Source organism: Rhinatrema bivittatum, chromosome 1 (assembly GCF_901001135.1).
Source record: "Rhinatrema bivittatum chromosome 1, aRhiBiv1.1, whole genome shotgun sequence".
Lineage (NCBI taxonomy): Eukaryota > Metazoa > Chordata > Amphibia > Gymnophiona > Rhinatrematidae > Rhinatrema > Rhinatrema bivittatum.
Window position 1 is genome coordinate 407291955 of NC_042615.1, and position 27396 is coordinate 407319350.

Consider the following 27396-nt stretch of genomic DNA (forward strand, 5'->3'; position numbering starts at 1 on the left):
AATCCACTATGAGCTGGAATGCCTCGTTTGACATTTCCCAATCTCCTGGATCCAGAGAGAGCAGCTGTCCTCCAGCAGCTGTACCTCCAGCTGTACTCCAGCGGCCTTGCGCTGTCAACTCCTGACAGTGAGCTCCCCAACCCTGGAGGCTCACATCCATTGTGAGTACTAGCCAGTCAGGCGATCTTAGGAAAAACCCCCTTTCTTAGAAGATCCACTTGTAACCTCCACTGCAGTTGTATGCAGATCTCCATCAGAAGGAGAAGCTGAATTGAATAGTACTGAGACTATGGGCTCCAATGAGCCAGCAGATTGCATTGAAGGTGGCACATTTGTGCCCATGCCCATGGTACTACCTCCAGGATTGGTGCCAATAATCCAAGTACCTGTAAATAAGGCCAGATTGTCGGATGTGTAGTGTTCATCAATAGACGCACTTGCACAATCAGCTTCTGAAAGCAACCGTCCAGCAGGAACACCCTGCCCCACTTCATGTCAACCTAAACACCAAGATACTCTAAGGTATGGAATGGCCGAAGATTGTTCTTGGTCAGGTTTACCACTCAACCTAGCTCCTACAACCAGGAAATCATATTGCGCGAAACCCAAAGGCTCTCTTCTAGACTCTTGGCCTAAATCAGCCAGTCGTCTAAGTACGGGTGAACCAGAATCCCATCCTTTTGAACTCTGCCATCACCATCACCATAAACTTGGAAAAGGTTCTAGGCACGGTGGTCAAACCAAAAAGTAGCACTTGAACTGATAATGATGTCCAAAAACTGTGAAATGCAGAAATTGTTGATACTCTAGCCAGATGGGAATATGAAGGTATGCCTCTGACAATTCTAGAGACATCAGCAATTCCTCTGACAGTACTGTTAATTGAGTCACCCGCAAATGAGAGTTGACCCCCTTATGATCTAGGACAGACAAAAAGAGCCCTCCTCTTTGGGCACAACAAAATAAATGGAATATCGGCCCACATTTTCTTGTGACATGGGCATTGAAACTCCAGCCCACAGGCTACGGAGCCTTGTCAATGTATACTCCACTGTCTGTCTCTTCTGTGGAGAGTCGCAGGGAAACACCATGAAAATGTTCTAGTGAACACTGCAAAGCTCCAGAGAAAAGAAAATTAGGTTCTTACCTTTGATAATTTTCGTTCCTGTAGTACCACGGATCAGTCCAGACTCCTGGGTTTGGCCCCCCCTCTAGCAGATGGAGACAGAAGTTTACAAACAAAAACTCCGCCTATATCTAGGCTGGTGCCACCTACAGTCCGGCAGTATTACTTAATGTCAGAGCAGGAAAATCACAAATCAAACTGGCTAATGAACCTTCTAACCAGGACCAACAACAGCAGTCCAACAGAATCCTCATTACCGGTTCTCAACGCCCAACTGGGAAAACGAACCCGAGATACCGATAACAGACAGAAAAGGAGCAAAATATCAAACAGACAGCAGCACATACACTATGGCCTCTCCCGATAGTAGCACTTATCCGGGTGGGACTCTGGACTGATCCGTGGTACTACAGGAACGAAAATTATCAAAGGTAAGAACCTAATTTTCTTTTCCCTGTACGTACCCAGATCAGTCCAGACTCCTGGGATGTACCCAAGCGCACTTCACCTGGGATGGGATCCGGAGAGGCCCGCTCTAAGCACACCTTCTCCAAACCCTCCCGCACCGGGAGCCTTGACATTCAAACGCTAGTGCCGGGAAAAAGTATGCAAAGATTTCCACGTGGCCGTCCTGCAAATCTCTTCCGCCGAGATATGTTGACATTCCGCCCAAGAAGTGGCCTGAGAGCGAGTAGAATGGGCACTCAGCCCCAAGGGCAGGGACCGACCCTGCAACATATACGCCGAATTGATGGCCTCTTTCAACCATCGCGCAATAGTAGTCTTGGACGCCGCATTGCCCCTTCGAGGACCACTCCAGAGCACGAACAGATGATCGGAAACCCGAAACGCATTAGTTACCTCCAGATAACGTAACAGGACGGGCCGCACATCCAATTTACGGAGGTCCTTAGCCAAAGGATCCGAATCATCGAGTTGCAAGAACGACGGTAACTCAACTGACTGGTTGACATGGAAAGGAGAAATCACCTTGGGTAAGAAGGATGAAACCGTACGCAAGGATACCCCTGACTCTGATATCCTCAAAAAGGGCTCCCTGCACGACAAAGCTTGAAGCTCGGAAATCCGATCGCCGAAACAATGGCCACTAAGAATACTACCTTCAGTGTCAAATCCTTCAAGGTGGTTTTGCGAATAGGCTCGAACGTAGCGCCACACAAGGCCCGAAGAACAAGATTCAAATTCCAGGACGGACAAGGCTGACGAATCAGAGGCCGCAAATGTTTCGCCCCTCACAGGAAACGTGCTACATCAGGATGAGCTGCAGCTGGTTTCCAGTGAATCAAACCACGTAAGGAACCCAGCACCGCCACCTGAACCCGCAAAGAACTACATGAAAGACCCTTAGACAAACCGTCCTGCAGGAACAGAAGGATATCCGGCATGGTCGCTCACGTAGGAACCACGTCCCAGTCCAGACACCACGATTCAAACAACTTCCAGACCCTAACATAAGATAAGGAAGTAGATGTCTTCCGGGAGCGTAATAGAGTAGTGACCACCGGTTCCGCGTAGCCCTTAGATCTCAGCCTTTGCCTCTCAAAAGCCAGGCCGCTAGACAAAAGCGATCGACCTGGTCGAAACACACGGGTCCTTGGTGCAGAAGGTCCGGAACATACGGGAAACAGAGAGGCTCCTCCACCGCCAGGTTCAGGAGGTCTGCGAACCACGGGCACCATGGCCACTTGGGCACCACCAGAACAACGTCCGCCAAGTGTGCCTCGATCCGCCGCAACACCTTTCCTATGAGTGGCCACGGAGGAAACACATAGAGTAGTACGTCCGTCGGCCATGGAAGAGCCAGAGCATCTACTCCCTCTGCTGCCGTCTCCCGCCTTCGAGCAAAAAACCGAGGCGCTTTCGCATTGCAGAAGGTTGCCATCAAATCGATCGCAGGTGTGCCCCACCGAGCACAAATGAGCTGGAAGGCATCCTACGCTAGCTCCCACTCTCCTGGATCCAGCCAATTTTGGCTCAAGAAATCGGCCTGAACATTGTCTACCCCGGCTATGTGGGAGGCTGCGAGACAACTGAGATGACGCTCCGCCCAGGCAAGCATGAGACGAGCTTCGGACGCTACAGCCTGACTCTTGGTTCCCCCTTGTCGGTAGATGTATGCCACCATGGTCGCGTTGTCGGACAACACTCTGACTGCCCTGCCGCGAATGAGTGGTAGGAACTCCAGAAGAGCCAGCCGAACCGCTCTGGTTTCCAGACGATTTTTGGACCACGACGCTTCCTGAGGCGACCACTGCTCCTGTATTGAACGCCGTAAGCACACCGCTCCCCAGCCGAGCAGACTGGCATCCGTGGTAATGACCGTCCAAGACGGGATCTCTAAAGGAACCCCGCGACTCAAGTTGGCCGGCCACAACCACCAATCCAAGCTGCCCTGGTTGCCAGAGTCAGGGGCAGGGGCAGATGAATTTTTTCCGAGAGTGGGTTCCATCGGGAGAGCAACACTGACTGTAAGGGCCGCATATGAGCGAATGCCCAAGGTACCAATTCCAGTGTTGAAGTCATGGACCCCAACACCTGCAAATAGTCCCAGACAATGGGCACCTGCTTGGATAACAATCTGCGAATGCGCGCTTGCAATGTGAACATTCGGTGTTGTGTAAGAGAAACCGTTCCCTGACGCATGTCGAACAACGCTCCCAAAAACTCCAGGGACGGCGATGGCGTCAACTGACTCTTGGAGACATTGACTATCCAACCGAGCTTGTCCAACAATTGGAGAACCCACTGGATCGCTGCTTGGCAGAGCGTCTCCGACTTGGCACAGATTAGCCAATCGTCCAAATAGGGGTGCACCAACAGACCTTCCCTCCGGAGGTGCACTGCCACTACCACCATAATCTTGGTGAACGTTCGAGGCGCTGTGGCCAGACCGAACGGGAGCACCTGGAATTGAAAATGCTGCCCCAGCACTGCAAACCGAAGGAACTGTTGATGCTCCGCCCGAATGCCGATGTGGAGATACGCCTCCGTGAGGTCCAGGGAGGCCAGAAACTCCCTCGGACGCACGGACGCGATCACCGACCGTAAAGTTTCCATTCGAAACCGAGGAACCCGCAGACATTTGTTGATCCCCTTCAGGTCCAGGATGGGCCGAAACGTTCCTTCCTTCTTTGGTACTACGAAGTAAATGGAATACTGGCCCCTGCGAAGTTCGTTGACCGGAACGGGAACGATCGTGCCGAGCTCCCTGAGACGATCTAGTGTGGCCCGTATCGCCCGTTGCTTTGCTGAGAACCCGCAAGGAGATACCAGAAAAAACGGAAACGGCTGGTGTAAAAAATCTAACTCGTAACCGTGTCTTATCACATCTAGGACCCACAGGTCCGACGTGATCCTGGTCCATTCCTCGTAAAAATGGCCAAGACTCCCCCCAATTCTGGGAACGGAGGAATGGACCGGCCGCCCATCATTGTGCAGGTTAGCCCCCCTGCACAGGCTGACCGGCGCCCGAACAACCAAAACGGCGCCCACGAAAGGACTGCGAATAAGATTGTTGACACTGTGCACTGTAACGAAAAGAAGAAACAGATCCCCGGGAGCCTCGAGGCCGGCAACTACAGCAAAAACGCGACCTGGAAGGGCCAGCCCCCTGAGACCGCAGCCTGTCCTCCGGTAAACGGTGAACCTTATTCTCCCTCAGGGATTCAATCAAATCTTCCAATTCTTTACCAAACAACAGTCTCCCCTTGAAGGGCAAGGAACCTAGCCGTGCTTTAGAAGTCACGTCCGCCGAACAATGTCGTAACCACAACAGCCTCCGCGCGGCCACCACCGAAACCATCGACGTGGCCGAAGTGCGAAGAAGATCATAGAAGGCATCCGCACTATAAGCGATCACCGCCTTCAAGCGACTCGCTTGGCGTGCTTCTTCCAGCGACAGAGACTCATTGGCCAAGAGCTGCTGTGCCCAGCGGAGACCTGCCCGAAGGGAAAAGTTACTACAAATCGCCGCACAAATTCCCAATGCGGAGACTTCGAAGATCTTTTTCAGCTGCACCTCCAGCTTCCTGTCTTGCAAATCCTTAAGAGCAGTACCTCCGGTGACCGGAATGGTGGTTTTCTTTGTGACCGCCGCTACTGCCGAGTCTATCTTCGGCATGCGCAGCATGTCCAGGGTGTCCTCCAGTAAGGGATAGAGTTTATCCATCGCCTTCGCCACCTTCAGCCCCAAATCCGGAGTGTCCCATTCCTTAAACAGTAAATCCGAGGCAGAAAAATGCAAAGGGAAGGCTGAAGGAGGCCCCCGGAGACCCAAAACGACCAGGTCCGTTAATCCGAGCCGGGACTCCTCCTGCGGCACCTGGATCCCTAAGTCCCCCAGAATTTCCGTGATAAGAGGTCCCAGATCCTCCTTCCGAAACAAACGGATCACCTTCGGGTCATCCCCCTCGGTAGCATGGGTCCCTCAGGAACCCGAGGCCCCTTGGTCTCCGTCACCATCAACCCCCCTCGGGGGCTGGGATGGAAGCTCTGTATCCCCGGACGGGTCCTCCGGCTCATCCGTGTCCGTGGTCGATTCCAGCTCCCCCCTGGGAACCGAGGACTGGAGTGGTCGAGCCCTACTCTGGCCCTCCGACCCCGGACCTGGCTTGGACCCTTTCTCCGCCCGAGGCCACGAATCCGGAGTGGAGGTCTCCCATGCCCTCTTCTTGGCCCGTCTACGGGCCTTGAAGGCCTTATGCATAAGCAGAACAAACGTGGACCCAAAGGACGAGTCTGAGTCCAAGGCCTCTTCTTCCTCCCCCTCAGAGGGATGTGGAGAGAAAGCCCCCATGGCAGAAGCGCGACTGTCCCCTTGGGACCCCCCCCGCTGCGGGGATAACCTCGGCGGAGGGTTGTCCTCCCCCTCACACGCCAGCAATGCGCCTGCTGCAGCTTCCCTCGGAGCTAAAACGGCCGCTATTCCCGCCGAAAACGCTGGCGAAGAAAACAAAATGGCACCCGGACCCAGCGTCCCCAAAGCCGGCCCTGCACTAATCACCAGTCTGCCAACCTCGGGACCGGCGCGTACCTGCCTGCTGCCCCAGGACACTGCCGGCGTCGAGGACCCCCCCCCTCCCTGCCGGACACGCATGACGAATACAGGCTGTCCCTTGACAGCCACGTGGCCGCAGACCCGCAGGCCTGACATGCAGCTCTCCGCGGCATCGCGGCCCCGACGAGGAAAAAAGGGTAGGCACAGTACAAAAAAGAAAAGATCTCCCTGGCGACGGCGGTCCTCTACTGTGGGAAATATGCGCTTGCCAGCAAGCCATTTCAGGGTTTAAACACTAACTTCCCTTCTCCCTGACATTTGCCTGAATAAAAGCATCACTTGTGCTTAAGCCTCTCTGCCTGGGAAAGGATACCTGTTGGCCCTGAATTCCTGGGGGAGGGGCTGGGTTTTCCCTAGTCAGAGGCAGGACAAAGTCAGGAGGTATAGATTTCAGCAGCCAATGATATGATCCGTGCACACCCCCTGAGCCAAAGCCAATGGTGTAATGACTCTTCTGTTGCTATGGGAAAGTAGCCAATCATGTAATGACACATCATCTGCCTTTGTATGAATGTACAATAAAAGGAAGAGGCTCGGGAGGACAAACCCTCTTTGCCTCTTTGCCTTCTCCCTCTTCCTGCCTGCGATGAAAGCTGTCTGTGCCTATTCATTACTCCTATATCTGGTGACCCGCGACAGTGATGATAAACTCCATGCTTATTTCGGCTGGTCATAGCTTAAAGGTACCTACCGTTCAACAGATTTGCAACTGTAATATATTTTTAAAAAAGTACTTCTTTGTAATTTTTAAAAGTATTTCTCAGCAAGTTTGTTCCCCACACTCGTAAGCATGGGTAGTGATTTGACTGTACAGCAGCGGCTACATGCCAGGGAGCTGCAGCAAATCATCAATAATCATTATTTCATCACCAGAAGAAAAATAGCGCAAGTCAGCCTGGGGGACTTAGAAAAATTAATAAGTGAAATAGCTTGCCGTTGCCCTTGGTATTCGATGGAGGCTGGAACTCTAAATACCCAGAATTGGATCTCAATCGGCAATTATCTTCATACGGCTCCCAGAGCTCCCATAAAACTAAGATTAATCTGGCAAAAATGTACAGAAGCCATCGAACGCATAGAAAAAAAAGGTTTAAAAACAGCAGTTTCAAACCATGTGCTTTTAGAAGCAGGCAGACATACCCTTCCCCCATCTTCTCAGTCTTCCTCAGAGACAGCAAATTCTTTGTATCCTCAGCTCTCCATACCTACACCCAAAGCACAAGCAATTCACACCTTCCCCATTTCTTTAGAAAACCAGCTCTTGAGAACAATAGAGCCACCACCTGGCCTGGGTGGGGCGATTAGCATTGAATTTCAGCAGAAACTGCAGAAAGAAAACCTTACAGAAACAGAATTATTAGAAGGACTTCAAGCCTTCCCCATCACAGAAAAGAACCATGAACAAAGGGGGACAGAAAATGAAATAGAACATCTGGGGACACACAATCACATGGCTCCTGAGGCTTCCTCTGCATCCACCTCAGAGAAAAGACCCCAGGAAATAGAAAACACTGAGGTCAGAAAAACTAGCCTTCCTCCATCTTGCCTGCAACCCCCTTCCCCCACTAACCACTCCCTGAACATTCATTTGCCATTGCCTGAGACAGTCATTAATTCTGCATCATCAATTTGTGCAGGTAAATTACTATCTCAAACCACTGCTCCCGGTAACAATTTATGTGCAGTGGTCAGCATGGGATTCCACCTAGAACATGGAAATCTCACAAGGGAGGAATTATTGAAAGGGATTCAAGCCTTTCCCATTACAGAAAGAAACAAAGAACTAGGTGTGGCAGCAATAGAGTTGAGTGCAGCCCGGAATGCCATGAGCAGTGACTATGCCCCCAGGTCTTCAAAGAAATCAGCGTGTAAGACTTTGGGCCAGGCAGCTGCACTCCTGTGTTACAAGCAAAGAAAATATCCTTATGAAAAAAAGGATTTAATTAGACTCCTGCATTACAAGCAAAGAAAATATCACTATGAAAAAATTGATTTAATTATACACTTCAATGACCTCTTGCAGACCAGATTAGGCAAAGTAACTGTGCAGACAGTACAAATTTGGAAAAAATGGTTTCTCCTGGTCTTCGATGTTCAGTTGCAGAGGGACTGCATGCTTAAGGAGTAGTTTCTATTTGAAATTCAGTTAAAAAAAATCTGCATACTTTGAGAGTATTTTCCCCCACAAAGTGAATGCTGAACCTTATGTTACAAACTGTACTGAAATTTGAATAATATACTGTATAAATTACATATGAAAATTTCCCTTTTGCAAAGTTTATTTGGCTCACATTTAAAATGACTCCATTTCTCTGAGATTTAAGTTTATAGTTTGAATTGCTAGCGTACAGAACTTACTGTGATTCTCCCTAAAGTAAATTAAAAAATAGTATCTGTCTGCAAAGAATCAGCAAATCCTGGGCCAGCCATTGTCTGTGGTCAATTGTTAAACAATGCTATCTTTAAGTTTCTATTGACTGAAGGATTAACTCCTTGGGTGTAGTTCTTTTCTTTTGAGAAACACTGCTCCTCCCCCCCTTTGCCACTCTTGGGGGAGGGAGGGAGAACTTTTGAAAAGAAAAAAACCTGGACTTAGTCCTGCAATTTCTCTCTCTACTTTCTATATGTCTTTAATCTTTTAATACTTTCAAACTTTAGCATGCAGCAGACAGAGCTGAGCAAACAGCGTGTTTAATTTCCTATTCTAATAATTATAAGAAGAAATTCTATTCTGATACTCCACATTGAATTTAAGCTCAGAGTATTACTGATTGCAACCTGGAACAATAGTTGCAATCTATAATGTAATGATGAGGTCTCCACTAGGAGGCGCTATGTTATTCTACAAGTTATATTATATTATTGTTTTAATAATTCTGTTGTATAATAGTTTTTATTTTTCAGACCTACAGACCTTCTGTATTAAGGACACTTCAGTTTTATTTTCTTTTTCACAAATTTATACAGAATTCTGAACCTTAAAATTTTTACTGACAGAGGTTGCTACATCTAAAGCAATCCCTCACAAACCTTTTCTTGCAAATCCAAATTGATTTTATTAAATTGAATGATAGAATTGATTTCTTTAAGGTTAAAAAAGTAAAAATTTCACTTTTATCCTTACCTTAATAAATTTTTTGCTGTATGCCAGTTTTTAATATTTTCCAGATTTACAGCCTTCCTGCCATGAAGAGATGTGAAGATGGACACTTTACAGTTTATTTCAAACATTTTTCTAACACCTTTTGACTTTTGATCCTTGATCTAATTTTGTTTTTGATAACTTTTTGATAAGATTTTTAGCTCATATTATGTGTTATCTGTTGTCTGTCTTGATGCAAGAAATATTTGCAGGATGGATGAATATGTGTCAGTTTTGTGTAAACGAATATTTGCAAGATGAATGAATATATGTCAGTCTTGTGTAACATATGTTTAATGTAATGTCTAATATACTTGTCCTTTTTGATCCTGCTTACTGCAAATGACTTTTCCTTTAAACGATTAATTTACATTTATTGCTATTTTACTGAATGAAAATTGATCACTGCATAAAAACTTTCTTGATAATGGGGTTACGTTCTGAAAACTAAAAATGGCTCTGCATACTGCAGCCATTCCTTTGCATGAATTTTGTCAATAATTGAACATTAAATACTTATTTGGCATCCCACACCACAGGGCAAGCCATTGTGGAGAGAGCAAATCATACCCTTAAGAGCTCTTGAAAACAAAAACAAAAAGGAGGGATTGCCCCTGAATTTTCCCCTAAGAAGGACTGGCTGAACAAAGTATTGTTTACTTTAAATCATCTAAACATATCAGGTTCACATAAGAACACAGCCATGAGTAATCATTATGGGACTAGGGTTAGTCACCCACAGCCATCAGTTTTGTATAGCATATTTAATGTCTGGTACGGTCCCGTTCCCTTAAAATGGGGAACGAGGATATGTTTCTCTGCTTGCTTCCACAGGTGTATCAAGCCGTGGAAAGATGGAAAGGTGTCCAGGTCTACAGGACCCGATCCCCAACTTCTCCATGAGCCTCCACAGCCCTCAGAAGGACAGAGACCGGACTCCTTGCAAAAAGCAGCACCACATGACCTGGGGACAGATCAAGGCCCTATCCAACCAATCTGCACAACTCTTAGAACAGCAAGGCCTTGAGAAAACTCCAGAGAACTTATTAGCCGTTTTTCTTGCCTGAATGCCAACTCATTAACAATTGTGTTCTGCATCCTCATCTTTTGCCTTATTTCTCCAGCTATGGCGATTTCAGAACAAGGACTCTGACAGAACAACATGCACAGAACTTTTCACACCTGTTGAATCGAACAGACTGTTGGATCCGCACACACATGCCAACCCAAGCCTGCGGAGAACTACTGATGCATGCTGTACCATTTAACCTTACAGTATGGACTAATTATCCTTTACAGAGAGGTTTTCATTAACTCTCCAGTTAATAATACCATACTACACATTGGTAGCTGTATTCAAGAGACTGCCGCTCTTTGTTGGGACTATGATACAGGGGATGGAAAGGGAATTCAGGTGGGAAATATCCATATTATAACCGAACATTTGTATTAATCACTGAACACTTGCATAATTATACCACATATATGTATGCAATTGGCAGATTTCAGGATGTGCAGTGGGAGACCCAAGCAAGTACAGAAAGTATAGAGGGGATGAAGGATTTACCTTTTGTAGTTATATAGCCCAAATGATAACCAATGACCTGTCCACTAATCTGTTAGGAAACATATGGATGTTATGTGGGTGTAGAGCATATATGTACATTTCCCCAAGATGGAGAGACAGATGCACTTTAGGCTACATCCTCCCCTCATACTATGCAGTCAAAAAAGTTACCCAAAGCAAGGCTCTGTAACAAAAGGGAGGCGATAAATAATCCCATAGAAAAGTATACAGAAACTCAGATAGCTAGAAGCCAGTTTCCCCCAATGGGGACAGATATGAATTACAGAGACTTACACATCCTAGCTAACTGGACGACTGCCATATTTAATCAGACAGTCCATGCATTAAAACTACTTACAACAAAAGTCTCTCAGATTAGAGAAGTAGCATTCAGAACAGCTATACCTTAGAAACCATTTTAGCCTTAAAGGGTGGTGTTTGTGCATTAATTGGATCTCATTGCTGTGTGTACATATCAGACTATAAAGCAAACCTCACACATACCATAGAGCAGATAGAAACCATGGTTGCTGATGCACCATTTTCAGACAGAATACCAACTTCTCCATGGGACTGGCTATGGCCCTGACTCCCTGATATTTCTGGTCTCAAAAGGGTGATTTCTATTATAATTACTGTAATTATCTTAATTGTTTGCCTGTGATGCTGTATTCAGTGCATACCCAACCCTCATATCCATATTGAAACCTTGCTCTCAGCCCGGATACAAAGATGTCTTGTAAGATGCCTAATAGGGAATCCGGAGCCCTGCAGAGTTGGCACACCACCTGCACCAGCTCTGGGTGATATGAAGATTCAGAAGCTCATCGGTGGCTGGCACACCACGCCGAATCAGCTTTCTTCTCTCCATAATCCCTCTTCCCCTATTTCCAGCCCATACCAAGACATAACAGATTTCAGTAAGGGTCTAAAGCTTTATTGAGCTTCCTAAACAAAAACAGAAAGGGTGAGATGTGGGAAATATGCGCTTGCCAGCAAGCCATTTCAGGGTTTAAACACTAACTTCCCTTCTCCCTGACATTTGCCTGAATAAAAGCATCACTTGTGCTTAAGCCTCTCTGCCTGGGAAAGGATACCTGTTGGCCCTGAATTCCTGGGGGAGGGACTGGGTTTTCCCTAGTCAGAGGCAGGACAAAGTCAGGAGGTATAGATTTCAGCAGCCAATGATATGATCCGTGCACACCCCCTGAGCCAAAGCCAATGGTGTAATGACTCTTCTGTTGCTATGGGAAAGTAGCCAATCATGTAATGACACATCATCTGCCTTTGTATGAATGTACAATAAAAGGAAGAGGCTCGGGAGGACAAATCCTCTTTGCCTCTTTGCCTTCTCTCTTCCTGCCTGCCATGAAAGCTGCATGATGCCTCTTCATTACTCCTATACTCTACGTCCCCCCTCACAGGAACAGGACAGGAGAGACAAGGCACAGACAAAAGAAGAAAAACAGGCAGTACTTTTTTTTTTTTAACACACAGACACAGTTACCGGTAAATCAGGTCCGGGTCCAGCTGGGGGGAGGGAACCGGGCACCCCGATGTCACCCCCAGCCCTGATAGACGCTGACAGTGGAGCTCCCCCACGTAACAGCGGCCTCAACCAGAGGGGATGGTCCCCTCAGGACCTCACTACCCTCTGGGAGGCAGGCTCGGTGACCAGCAGGCAAGCCTCTGCGGTCTGAACCCCAATCCGTCGGCTTCCTACTCTCAAACTGCTTTCTCTTCCTTTTTTTTTTTTTTTCTTCACACTAACTACCACCTAAATCTAGGCCTCAGCACAGACTGTAGGTTTGGCACCCTCTCCACCTGCTAGGAGACAGAAGAATACTGCCGGATTGAAGGTGGCAGTTCTTGTTTGTAAACTTCTGTCTCCATCTGCTAGGGGGGGGGGGGGGGGGCTAAACCCAGGAGTCTGGACTGATCCGGGTACGTACAGGGAATAGCCATCTCTCATCATCTCCAGAACCCACTGGTCTAACATGATCTCAACCCACCTTCAATAAAAAAGAGAGAGGCAACCCCTTATTTCATGTTCCTGGGGGTGGGTTGGCACACCTTTATTGAGAGGCTCAAGGGGCTCCACTACCCGAGCTTGTGCCCCATCTGGGCTGCCAGGGTCAAAAGAATGAGACCTACCTCTGAAAGGTCGCTCCTCTATAGGGTTGAAAACATTTGAAACCCCTAATATGACATCTTGTGCTGGAGAAGCAAGGCATCTGTTTATTTTCTGGTAACTGAAGAACCTGGGACTCACCCCACTTATTGGCTATTTTTTTTTTCAGCTCGTTCCTGAACAAGAGTGAACTTTCAAGGGGCAATATCGTAAGGTTAGACTTTGAAATTGCATCGGCCGACCAACTTCTAAGCCATAGCGTGGCTTCTATTACCAAAACCACCCCTATGACCAAAGTGGAGGCCAAATCACAGCTCGTATCTGCTGAAAAGATGGCTGTTGGTTCCATTACTGTCCTGGAATTCACACTAGGATCATCGACCTCCTGAGAGAGAAGTAAATAAGAGCGAGCCACCAAGGAACAACAAGAAGCTATCTGCAATTTCATTGCCATCACTTCAATGGCCTGCTCAAGGATAGCCTCAACTCTCCTATCCTGTGCATCCTTGAAGGTTGTGCCCAATTCTACAGGGATAATCATACTTTTGGTAACAGCATCCACTTTTGAAAATGGATCGCAGCCGGATCCAGGGGGTACAGCCCTTTCAAGGCTCATCTACCTTTAAAATTAGCTTCTGGAGTGCCCCATTCAAGATGCCCAATTCTTGAATGGCCTCCATAATAGGGAAGAAACATGAGGCTTTATGCAAAGAAATCAAAATGGGATCTTTCTTTGGCTCAGACATGGATTCAGCCCCCAGTACCCTAGCATCTTCAATGTCTGGGAAATCAGAGCCGGTAACTCGTCTCTGAAAGAAACGCAACACAGTTCTATACAGTAGGGATGTGAATCGTGTGCCCTATCGTCTTAACGATTGAAATCGTCTGGCAGGAGAAGAAAATCGTGTTTGGCACGATTTTTTAGTTAAAAAATCGTTTTTTCCGATTAGTGTGCACTAACCGGGAGTTAGTGCGCACTAACTCCCGTTAGTGCGCACTAACAGAAAATGATACAGTTTGACACTTTTCAGGTCAGTTAAGGTCAGTTTAGGAATGAATATGTATTCCTATTGGCTGCCCTCTTATTTATTCATGTTACCAAGGTTCCCACTGACAATATATGGGGGATGGGAAATGGAAACAGTTGGTAGCTTGACAAAAAAAGTAATGTGATCAGTCAATGTGACTAGAACTTGTGCCCTAACCCTGATACCAGGGGTGTTGTGATCTTCCTGCACACAGTGCCCTAACCCTGACAGCAGGGGTGTTGTGATCTTCCTGCACACAGTGCCCTATCCCTATTAATACCAGGAGTGTTGTGATCTTCCTGCACACAGTGCCCTATCCCTATTAATACCAGGAGTGTTGTGATCTTCCTGCACACAATGCCCTAACCCTGACACCAGGGGTGTTGTGATCTTCCTGCACACAGTGCCCTATCCCTATTAATACCAGAAGTGTTGTGATCTTCCTGCACACAGTGCCCTAACCCTGATTCCAGGTGTGTTGTGATCTTCCTGCACACAGTGCCCTATCCCTATTAATACCAGGAGTGTTGTGATCTTCCTGCACACAGTGCCCTATCCCTATTAATACCAGGAGTGTTGTGATCTTCCTGCACACTGTGCCCTAATCCTGACACCAGGGGTGTTGTGATCTTCCTGCACACAGTGCCCTATCCCTATTAATACCAGGAGTGTTGTGATCTTCCTGCACACAGTGCCCTAACCCTGATACCAGGGGTGTTGTGATCTTCCTGCACACAGTGCCCTATCCCTATTAATACCAGGAGTGTTGTGATCTTCCTGCACACAGTGCCCTATCCCTATTAATACCAGGAGTGTTGTGATCTTCCTGCACACAGTGCCCTAACCCTGACACCAGGGGTGTTGTGATCTTCCTGCACCCAGTGCCCTATCCCTATTAATACCAGGAGTGTTGTGATCTTCCTGCACACAGTGCCCTAACCCTGACACCAGGGGTGTTGTGACCTTCCTGCATGCAGTGCCCTATCCCGCCTGCATTACTAGTGAGAGGCTGGCTTCACAGACAGGAGGGAGCTGCCTGACCCTCACTCCTCCCTTCTCCCATGTCCCAGCCAGTGAATGGTGTGTGGGTGAGGGGGGGGGGGGAGGATGGTGAAGGCTGAGACAGCTCCCTCCCTGCATTACTAATGAGAGGCTGGCTTCACAGACAGGGGGGAGCTGCCTGACCCTCACTCCTCCCTTCCCCCAAGTCCCAGCAAGTGAATGGTGTGTGGGTGAGGGGGGGGGGAGGAGGATGGTGAACGGTGAGACAGCTCCCTCCCTGCATTACTAGTGAGAGGCTGGCTTCACAGACAGGAGGGAGCTGCCTGACCCTCACTCCTCCCTTCCCCCATGTCCCAGCCAGTGAATGGTGTGTGGGTGAGGGGGGGGGGGGAGGATGGTGAGGCTGAAACAGCTCCTTCCCTGCATTACTAGTGAGAGGCTGGCTTCACAGACAGGGGGGAGCTTCCTGACCATCACTCCTCCCCACCCCCATGTCCCGGCCAGTGAATGGTGTGTGGGTGAGGGGGTGGGGGAGGATGGTGAGGCTGAAACAGCTCCTTCCCTGCATTACTAGTGAGAGGCTGGCTTCATAGACAGGGGGGAGCTGCCTGACCCTCACTCCTCCCCTCCCCCATGTCCCAGCCAGTGAATGGTGTGTGGGTGAGTGGGGGGTGGGAGGATGGTGAAGGCGGATACAGCTCCCTCCCTGCATTACTAGTGAGAGGCTGGCTTCACAGACGGGGGGAGCTTCCTGACCCTCACTCCTCCCTTCCCCCAAGTCCCAGCAAGTGAATGGTGTGTGGGTGAGGGGGGGGGGAGGAGGATGGTGAAGGGTGAGACAGCTCCCTCCCTGCATTACTAGTGAGAGGCTGGCTTCACAGACAGGGGGGAGCTTCCTGACCCTCACTCCTCCCTTCCCCCAAGTCCCAGCAAGTGAATGGTGTGTGGGTGAGGGGGGGGGGAGGAGGATGGTGAAGGGTGAGACAGCTCCCTCCCTGCATTACTAGTGAGAGGCTGGCTTCACAGACAGGGGGGAGCTGCCTGACCCTCACTCCTCCTCCTGCACACAGTGCCCTATCCCGGTTACCGGGGGTGTTGTGATCTTCTTGCACACATCCCGGTATCAGGGATAGGGCACTGCGTGCAGGAAGATCACAACACTCCTGGTATCAGGAATAGGGCACTGTGTGCAGGAAGATTACAACACCCCTGGTATTAGGGATAGGGCACTGTGTGCAGGAAGATCACAATTCTCCTGGTATTAATAGGGATAGGGAACTGCATGCAGGAAGATCACAACACCCTGGAGGAGTGAGGGTCAGGCAGCTCCCCCCTGTCTGTGAAGCCAGCCTCTCACTAGTAATGCAGGGAGGGAGCTGTCTCAGCCTTCACCATCCTCCCCCCCCCCCCTCACCCACACACCATTCACTGGCTGGGACATGGGGGAGGGGAGGAGTGAGGGTCAGGAAGCTCCCCCCTGTCTGTGAAGCCAGCCTCTCACTAGTAATGCAGGGAGGGAGCTGTCTCAGACATCACCATCCTCCCCCCCCCCCCCTCAACAACACACCATTCACTGGCTGAGACATGGGGGAAGTCAGGAGTGGGGGTCAGGCAGCTCCCCCCTGTCTGTGAAGCCAGCCTCTCACTAGTAATGCAGGCGGGATAGGGCACTGCATGCAGGAAGATCACAACACCCCTGGTATCAGGGTTAGGGCACTGTGTGCAGGAAGATCACAACACTCCTGGTATTAATAGGGATAGGGCACTGTGTGCAGGAAGATCACAAGACCCCTGGTGTCAGGGTTAGGGCACTGTGTGCAGGAAGATCACAACACCCCTGGCATCAGGGTTAGGGCACTGTGTGCAGGAAGATCACAACATTCCTGGTATTAATAGGGATAGGGCACTGTGTGCAGGAAGATCACAACACCCCTGGTGTCAGGTTTAGGGCACTGTGTGCAGGAAGATCACAACACCCCTGGTATCAGGAATAGGGCACAAGTTCTAGTCATATTGACTGATCACATTACTTTTTTTGTCAACTACCAACAGTTTCCATTTCCCATCCCCCCAACCATCACCTCAGTTGGAACCTTGGTAACATCAATAGATAAGAGGGCAGCCAGCCAATAGGAATACATATTCATTCCTAACTGACCTTTACTGACCTGGAAAGTTTCAATAATTTGTATCATTTTCTGTTAGTGTTCCTGAGTTTCCATTTCCATTTCCCATTCCCCCAACCATCACCTCAGTGGGAACCTTGGTAACATCAATAGATAAGAAGGCAGCCAGCCAATAGGAATACATATTCATTCCTAACTGACCTTTACTGACCTGGAAAGTGTCAATTTGTATCATTTTCTGTTAGTGCGCACTAACGGGAGTTAGTGCACACTAACACGATTTAACGATTTTTAACGATAAATCGTTAGAATTTCTATTGTATTGTGTTCTATAACGATTTAAGACGATATTAAAATTATCGGACGATAATTTTAATCGTTGAAAAACGATTCACATCCCTACTATACAGCTCCAGTCCAGGGAGTAAGAATTGGCGTTATCATCTGTGCCATCTGGGTCTCTATTGGGGAGACCCACAGCAGGTCTAGGCGTACTCTGATGCTTACTTGCAGCACCAGGCACGCAGAAATACACTGTCTGCGATCCTGAACTGCTAAGAAATGGCTCGGGGCAGAAGACTGCACCTGAGATCCATGCCAAAACCAGGGAGCATCAGTTCTACACTCATTGAACCACCTTCCCCCACTGAGGAAACATTCAGGGGAGCTCCATAATCAGGCGACACCTCTGACAGCTCTTATTCCATTCCCACATTAAGCTGAGAAGAACCAGGCGTAGTAAAATCAGACAGAGGCAATTCTCTCTGACTCTCCAAACAGCACTCATACAAGTTAGAGGGAACACCAGGCTGAGATGCCCGAATATGGCAAGCAGCACAAAGGGCAAGGCACTTAGGCTTCTTTGCTATTTGGCACCATCGAGTTGTCAGTACTCTCTAACAGGCATCTGATAACTGTGCGCCCAGCTATATTAGCGCTGCAAAAAATAGGTGCCCAAAATTTATGCCCCCAAAAATTAGGCGCTCAACACAATGTTCTGAATAGCGTACAAAACTGAGTTGCAACCAGGACACTCAGACAGTGCATGTAAATAAGTTGACCCATGTGTGTACGTGCATAACTAAGTTCCCAGGCAGGCCCTTACGTGCCCAACTAGGCACCCAATTAGGCACATTAACTGGAAGCACTACTGGATGCACAGCCGGGTGCACAAGCACGAACCAATGTAACTGAATAGAGCAGTCTAACACGCAAGAAAAAATTGTGCAAAAATGCTACCACAGCCTCCCATGCAAATAACTCAAGCCTGAGAGCAGGGCCTAGCCAAAAAGGCTACTCAACCCACCAAGCTGCCCACGTCCCCTAAGCTCCTCTGGAGATAACGTCGGATCAGTGCACTGAGCAAGGAGACCAGGAAGAGGAATCCCTACTTAAACCCCTTCTTCTCTCTTTTTTCTCTCTCTTTTTTAATTTCCTGAGCTCAGTCCATCTGGCTGATGAAAAGACCTATCTTCAGCTGTGGGGGGAGAGGACAAGGACCTTCACCACCACACTCAGCTTCCTGCACTTGCTTGCCTTTCAGCTGTTTTTTTACAGCTAAGTCCATGCTGACTGAAAACCAGCTACCGGACCAAGGCACCCATCTGAGGGAGGCATCCAAGGATATCACCTCAGGAATTCTTGACTGAGGAGGGACCATAGGTTTTCACCACAGGAGAGCTGGTGAATTAATTTTCTTCTTCTTTTCTCCTTTAACATTTTTAAGCAATCTCCAGTATGGAGATGTATGTCCACCATCTATCTGCTGAAGATGGAGAATACTTGTTAGTTGATGTCAGTGCAGGGGTATATATATACTATGATGTCAAATTTACTCTTTCTCCATTTGCTGGTAGAGGTGCATAACCCACTGGGTCTGGATTCTCCTGTCTGTATGCTAGAAAAATCAGTAATCTCAAATTACTCTGTTCATTTGATAACAAGATTTGAGAATCCTTTTCAGCTTCATTCTCTTTTATGAACAGAGGTAGATAATACATCTTTGAATACATCTTTGCCTGCTCGTGTATCTTCAGCACCCCTACCAAATATCTTTTAAACATTTCCTGAGGTGAAATAAAGGATATCTTGGGAAAGTTAATAATTGAAGATATCTTCCTTTCATGGAGTTCTCAAGATTTTCAAGCTTGTTAAAAAACACCGAATTTTCCTTTATTAGGGAATGTTGCAAAGGTTTAATATACTTGATTCCATGCTCAATTATATCCATTTGTTGTCCCATATTTATTTTAGAGAATTAAAAAGCTTGTACCCAATTTTCAATATTGGAACATTTGAAAATCAAGGGAGTCAACAATGCCATTAGAGAGAAGCCCAGGCCTTCGATAGCTTCCCATATTGATTTCAAAGTAATCTGGGTTGGTCTTACCAGAGAAAATGCTCAGGAATAGTTGAGACTCCAATGATAGGATTTGCCAAGAAAGAGAATCCTCCACCAAGAGAGAGAATCCACCTGTTGCCATTTTCTGATTTCCCAAGGCTAAAATACCACCTAGATCTCCAGAAATGACTTGTCTAGTAGCTGTAGCCTCATCTGATAACAACATGCTATCTGCCTGGATATCTGAACCACCAATATCATCAGCTGATGCCAGTTCCAGGCCACAGCTGAGTTCACTGAGGGGAGGGGGGTCTCTTTATCGGGGACAGAGATGTCAGTGAGTCTGGGGGAGAAGCGAGTTCTGCTTCCTTTCAATCAGTCCCCAACGACTCTACTCCTCATACTATAGTCCCCTGAAAGACATGGGCATCCATTGAACTGACAAGAAGTTGCTCTGGAGGACACACAGAGTAAGTCCTCCCCTTTACTCTCCTCTTTCAACCAGCATGGGCTTTTACACACAGGAAAGGATTAAAGAAAGCAAGAACAGATGGATGCTTCACGCTGTAAGTGCTAGGATACCATCTTGGATCCCACAAGCCTTTGCAATATATTTAAATTTACAATATATTTACAATATATTTAAATTTACAATATATTTAAATATCTATCTATCTATCTATATATATATTTCTTTATTACACTGTTGCTTGCATCAATTTATGGCATTGCTTAACTTAGGTTTGCTACATGTTATAAAGCTATCCCTCCTTATTGGTTATTGTTTAAATGTTACTGAGCTTCTGATTGGATCTGTTCATGTTTGTTCCTCCTCCGTCTATGTTCTCTTGTTTCTTCCTGTTGGTCTTTTGCCCCCTGGAATCCCTGGGAGACCTTTCTTCCTGCTAAGTTCAGTTTGGAACTGGTTCTGGACAAGCTTACAGCTGGTCCTTTGCAGGTTCCTAGCAACATCACTCTTTTCACTTTGCTTCTTTCCCTCCAGCTGCTAGTTCCTGCTATCTGCTGGCAGTCACAACTTCCTCTATGGCTGCAGTCTACTTTTGACTGCGCTCTCAGAGTTTCTCGTCATAGCTGTATCAAGTCTGCTGTCTATGCAGTTATCTTTAATACCATGCCATTTGCAGTGAGTATCAAACTGTTTATCATTCAGTAAATGTTTGGTATTAATATCTGAGTTCTTAACATTGGCAGCTTGCACTCCCGTGTCCGTCCCCATCCCCCTCCCCCCCCCCCCTTTCCTCTCCGGAAACCCTCAACATATTACACACACTCCGTTTTGGTGAAAACAAGGCCGCAGCATTTATTAACCTTATTAACATAAATTAACATATTTATATTTTTCCGCACCCGAGCCGTCGGTGCGTTCCCCCATCCTGTAATCCGGGCATCAAACAGGCGTCCGCCGTGTTAAGCCAGTCCGCCACCATCTTTTTGGCCCCCCGCCGTGCCATAGCCACGGGGCCATTCCTCCGGGCTGCCCACGCCCAACACACGCCCTCTTCCTTTCCCGAGGACTTCCGGTCCGTCCCGACCTTGTCCTCGAAGTCCCCCTCCACCTCCCGGCTCGGGTACCCCCGCCACCAGCCTGGGACAGTGCCCAACTTGTCCCAGGACCCCCCCCATTGCTGCGGCCCACACAACCTCGCGTTAGAGTGGTTTTTCCCACTCTAACGCTTCCTGAATGGAGTTATTAAAAATATCGTAGCCGATGTCCGATAGGTGTATCTGATCTGCCCGATATAAACCTGAGCAAGGCTCATCTGCCCATTCATGTCTAATTTGATGAACACCGTTTTGCTGGGCCCATAACCCGACCTGTCTATTAATTTTCTTTCTGCCCCTGCCCCATAACTTGCTGCCCTGCCATTTTATCCTTGGTATGATGTCTGACCAAATGAGGGTCGTTCCCGGTGTCATTTCCTTAATTGCGGCTAAATCCCTCTTTATCATTTCAATTAGCTGCTTGGCTGTACGTGCCCCCATATCGTTGCCCCCTAGGTGGATGACTATTGCGTCTGGTTGTCGCAACACTCCCAATATGTGAAGCAGAGCTATCAACAGCTGTTCCCACTTCATCCCTGACCTCCCCATCCATTTCAGTCTAACCCCTTTCGGGACCAGGCCCAAGTGTATGCCATATGTTCTCTCTTGCGCCCGCTTGGCTGCCCATCTCACGAAGGAATGTCCTACTAGCCATGCTACCTTCATCTGGCTCCATGCATCTGCGGGTGAAATTGACAGAGTTAGTTCACTGTGCGGAATCTGGCCTCACATATCTCTTAGCCACCGCGGATTGCCAACGACCAATCTGCCGGATGGTTTCCATTGGCAGCCCCGCTTGCGCTGCGCTAGTCGCCACCCGAATCCGGAACGAATGAGTTCCATATTCCTTTGGGTCCAGGCCTATGCCTTCCAATACCCCGCGTAACACCGCTGCAAACTGATACTTAGTCAGCGGCACTCCATCCCTATGGACCAGAAAATGGTCCCCACCCTTAGGCCTTGCGCGCAAATAATTCTTTATGTTCCTTACAGGTTACCTGTGACCCCGCCTTTACCAGTTGTATGTCCACCCCTTTTGCCTTCTGATCTGTCTTAGATTTGTGTATCCGGAGTTTGATAAACCGGTCGTGCACCTGTACATTGCTGTATAGCAAGCCGTTGTTACCTGCATCTTTCTTGGATGGTGCCACCAACTCGCTAACCCTTAGGGCGGCAAAGAATGCTGTACAGAAAGCCGCCCTAAACAATGCTGCCTCGAATGGCTCGGAACATACTTGCTGAACCGCATACCACATTTTTACCAACACCTCATGCGTTATCGGCCTTCTTTTATCCCCTTGCCATGTCACCTCCCTCGCCCATCCTGCTAATAACTTCTTCACTATGAAAAAACTGAGCAGGTCCCCTAAGCCCTGAGCCTTCGTAAAGAAGGCGAAACCCGCCAAGTGGTTTATTGCGGCTCCTCTGGACATACCTGACTCCTTTGCCCTTGATATAAATCGCACCATCTGTTTTGCCTCCACTACCCCTACCGTGCCGCCTTGCCCTTGAAGAAACTCTTGCACCCTAGCGTAACCCCTGCAGTAGGCTCTCCAGGTCGCTGGGGCCACCGACGCCCTCAACAATCCCTGCTCGACCTTGCTCCAATTTGCCATAGGTGGTCCGGTATTGGGACTCCCTCTGCCTCTGCCTCCGGCACCTGTTGGCGAAAAAGATCCCACTTAGCCCTCGATAGCGCATCGGCCAGCTGATTCCGGGCACCGGGTACGTGCTTCACCCTTAATGTCAAATTCAAGCGCAAACTTTGCAACACCACTTCCCTAAGCAAATCCGCTACGCGCGAGCAGTGGGCGGCCTGCCTGTTCAATACCGTCACTACTGCCATGTTGTCACACCCGAAAACTATACGTTTGTTGCGCAATTTGTGCGCCCACACCGTGATTGCTACTAGTATGGGGAAAAGCTCCAGGAAAGTTATGTTTTTTACTAAACCCCCGTCCCTCCATCCCTGCGGCCATGGGGCCGCGCCCCAGGCACCCTGCCAATACGCCCCGAAACCCCATCCTCCCGATGCATCCGTGAATATACCCAATTCCTGGTTTGTAACCGGCTCCTCCTGCCACATTGATATGCCGTTAAAACTGTCCAAAAATCGAAGCCACATTCGAATTTTGGCCCTTATTGGTTGCGTTATTCTGATGCGGTGGTGCGGGCGCCTTACTCCCCTTGTCGCGTCTGCCAACCGTCTCAAAAAAGCCCTCCCCATAGGTATTACTCGAGACGCAAAATTTAGGCTTCCGATTATCGATTGCATAATAGTCAGTGTGACCTTCTTTGATGCCAATGTCTGTCGCAGCATGTTCCGTAGCTTGCGCACTTTCTCTATTGGTAATCTTGATGTCATAGCCTGAGTATCTATTTCTATGCCTAAGAATGACAAGGTGGTCGCTGGACCCTCCGTTTTCTCCTGCGCCAACGGGACCCCGAAATCTTGGGCCATCTCCTGAAACGTGGTTAATATTTGTGCACAAGTATTCCTATTGGCTGGCCCCACGAACAAAAAGTCGTCCAAGTAATGGACCACATTGCTGTTCCCCGCTCTTTTTTGGAGTGCCCAATGGAGGAATGTGCTAAACATTTCAAAATATGCACAGGATACCGAACACCCCATCGGCATACATTTGTCAAAATAATATCTACCATTAAAGTGGAAACCTAGGAGCGGGAAGCTATCGGGATGAACGGGCAGCAGCCTGAATGCGGATTTTATGTCCGCCTTGGCCATTAACGCCCCTTGTCCACATTGCCTTACCAAAGCAATGGCTGCATCGAAAGATGCGTATTGCACCTTGCAGGCGTCCTCTGGCAGGTGATCATTAACGGAATCGCCCGGAGGGTATGACAGGTTCTGGATTAACCTGAATTCCCCTTGTTCTTTCTTAGGCACTACTGCCAAGGGTGAGAAAATCATCTCCCGAAAAGGCGGGTCCGTAAATGGACCCGCCATCCGGCCCATCTCGATTTCTTTCATGACCTTCCGCTGCACGATATCCGCATATCTCCCTGCCGAAGCGGCATTTCCTGAGCTTGCGCTCCTGATGTGTCCCTGAAAAGTTATCTTGAAGCCGTAACTAAAACCCTCCCTCAGCTTGGCAGCGTCTTCCCGCTTAGGGTACGCTACCAGCCATTCTTCCATATTTGTCAATTCCACTGGCGAAAACGCCTTACCGAAAACCTTATTGTTTTCCTCCTCCGCCGCCATTCCCTGCTGGCCATTGGCCCTTCCTGGTGCATTTACTCGCCGGGTGTGGTGCAGCGCAGAGGGATCATATGTGTTTAAATTTGCATTCGTGAAAAGTGCATCCCGCCTTATTGAACCTCCAACACACCTTGCTATTTCCGCTTTCCCCCCAGGAGTTACTCCCCGGTGATGCCATCCCATTGCCTGTCTTTCCACTTGCGTGCGCCCCTCCTATATCAAGGACCTTACTGGTCATCTGCCGTAACCATAGGCCTACGTCCTGAGTTCCCCATGACATGCCCCTGTTGTCCTCCATTTTATCCCTAAACTGCTCGTCGTAGTTTAGCCAACACCAGCCTTGATACTCCTTGTATGCCTCAAGTATTGTATCTGCGTAACTAAGCATGGGCGCATACTGGGACGGGTCCTCTTTTCCTATAACGCTAATCATTCTCAAATAGGCTCTCGCCCAATTAATAATAGTCTTAGCCACTTTCACTTCTCCCCCTTTTTTCTCGTCCTTTTTTCCCCTCTTCTTCCTCTCCGATGCCCCTTTTCTGCCCTCTAAAATAGAGAATATATCTATATACTCCCTTTTTCTTATTTTGCTTCGCAGCGACCTCGGGACACTTTCCCATAAGTCAGCTAACGGAGGTAGCGCCGTCGCTGCTGTCACGCCTGTGGGCACATGCTTAACCCTCTCTGCGGACCCTTCCTCCGCTTCACTCCCATCGGAGTCCTCCTCGGACGAACCAGTAGAGGATTTGCTCTCCGACCTCGTTCTCTTATTACCCTTTCCTTTCTTTGCTCCATCCATGTCCCGCTCTCCGCCGCCTGCTCTAGCGGCTGCCTCCGGCTCCGCCGTTGATGTAGATGTCCCTGGTGCCCGCATCTCGCTGTCTTCGTCTGAGCTTTCGACACCTTCCGCGGTGTCCCTTGCTCTCGCCGCCTTGACCCTACCATTGTCCTTCCCCGCGATCTGTTTTCCAGGTTGCTGCCCTTTCTTGGTTGTTCTCCCTCGCCCTTGGGGGGGCCCTGCTGGTTTTTCCGCTCCGGTGTCGCTGTCCTGTTGGGCAATCGCTCCCCCGACTGCCGGGCCGTACCATGGGGGTGGCACCTGCCACCATGGGGGATACATGTGCTGCTGCCATTGCGTTGCGCCGTATATGTTTCCGCTCTGCCCGCCTTGCGCCGATGAATCCGAGAGTGGGCCTGATGCTCCCATCCCTGGCATGGCCCCTGCACTCATCGCCGGCCACATGGGCCAACCCCACTGTGGTAAGCCACCTCGCCCCGTCTCCCACTGCGGTGTGGGTCCTTGGTCGGGGCTGGTTTGTCCTGCCGGGGTTGCCCTTGGCTGCTGCCGCCTGCCTCCGTTCTTCTTTACTTGTGCCTTCTGCGCCTTCACTGTGGATCCTGCTCCCTTCCGATTCTTGTCCTACTGTCTCGGGTTCTTCCTGGCTCCCCCTCTGCCCTTCCCTTCACCAAGGGCAGGGTCCGCCTGCGTGCCGCGTGGCTCCGTGCCCCTCCGCTGCCTTGCTCCCCCCCGTGGTCCTGCTGCTCCTCTTCCCGGCATGCTCGCGATTGAGTAACACAGGAGACTTTCAGTTTTCTTTATTATTATTAAGAAAATTCTTTACTCACTGTTTGAAGTTCCAAAAAGGGGGGGAGCGCTGGCCGGGTCCTCGTGCCGCTGCTGCGTCGGGTCTCCGGTCCTTGTGCCGGCTGCCAGAGGTTCCCTTCGAGCTCGCAGGTTCCTCTCCGCCTTCCGAAAACGTGGTCCCGCTGTATACCAGCCTCTCCTCCTCTCTCGCTCTCTGTCTCCCACGTGGCTGCCGAGCCTCACCTCCTGCTCCTTTGTCAGCCTTGCACGCTCTGAGCGTTGCACACATGCTGGCTCCCGTCGGTAGGGATCACCAGCTGCTCCCTTGCCCTTCCTCTACGTGGCCTCGGGTTTGTTGGAGTCCTCGCCGGGGGTCGCGTTCGCGCGGGTTTCGTGTCTCCCGTGGGCAGGCCCGCCCGAAATTCCCCTTCTCTTCGCCGCTGTTTAGATTTTTTTTTTTTTTTTGTTCACGGGTCCGCGGGTCCGCGATCGGCGTTTCGGCCCAGCGAGTCAGCGCAGGTCCGTCGATCCAGAGACCTGTCTCTCCCAAGGCCCGTCGATCGGAGAAGATTGCGAGCGCTGGCCAGGTAAAAGACCAGGCCCAGCGCTCGCTGCCCCTTTAAAGGCCTCAGCCTCGCGATATCCGCGAGGCTGATGTCATCACGTGATGACGCGGCGGCCTCGCCGTGCCGCACGCGTCATCTCGCCCCTCCCCCGGACAGCCCTCCCTGCCGCCGCGCCGAGCCATGGGGTAAGTGGGACCGGGGACCAACGGGGGAAGGGGGGGCCCTCCCCTCGGCAAGCGCCATGTTAAGGGGGGGCCCTCCCCGCATACCGCGATTCGGCCCCATCCTCTCACTTTGGAAGCTAAAAAAAAAAGGTTTAACTTTCTGTATAGGCTCCTGAGCTAGAATATTGGGAGCTGAGGACAGAACACACATGAGCTGGATGAGATCCTGAATTTTTCTAGTCCTTTATTTTGAGGAACTATTTTCAAACTGTTTGCACTAGGACAAAGCCCGTGTGTACTTTTTACTCACAGACTTTGCATCAGTTTTCAAAGTTAAAATGTGCATATACTTTTGCTTTGAAACTTGCTGTGGGTATAAAGTATATGCAGTTATTTGCAATTACTTTTACTTGGGTAGATTTTTACTAGAAAAATACATATGAAGGTTTCAAAATATCATCTACATGCATATTTTTCCTGCGCTAACCTAAACTTGCCCTTGAAAATGCCTCCTTTCAATGCAGCTTTTAACCACAATGAGCTACAGTTTTCCAGCTGGAGAAAGGAATGACAATTTTGCAGATGACACAAAATTGTTTCAAGTCGATAAAACAGCAGGGGATTATGAAGAACTACAGAAGGACATTGTGGGAACCTAAAGGCAGATGCAATTATTGTGAGCACATGATGCTGTGTTCCATGTTAGGAATCAACACCCAAGAAAAGGACCCCAACCTCAGTCTGCCAATGCCATAATA

At 49.0% G+C, this 27396-nt stretch overlaps 1 protein-coding gene across 1 annotated transcript in view; it reads right to left on the bottom strand.

The window, feature by feature from the left end:
- Positions 1-27396, bottom strand: part of DNAH6 (dynein axonemal heavy chain 6) — a 3261518-nt gene that overhangs the window by 521333 nt on the left and 2712789 nt on the right.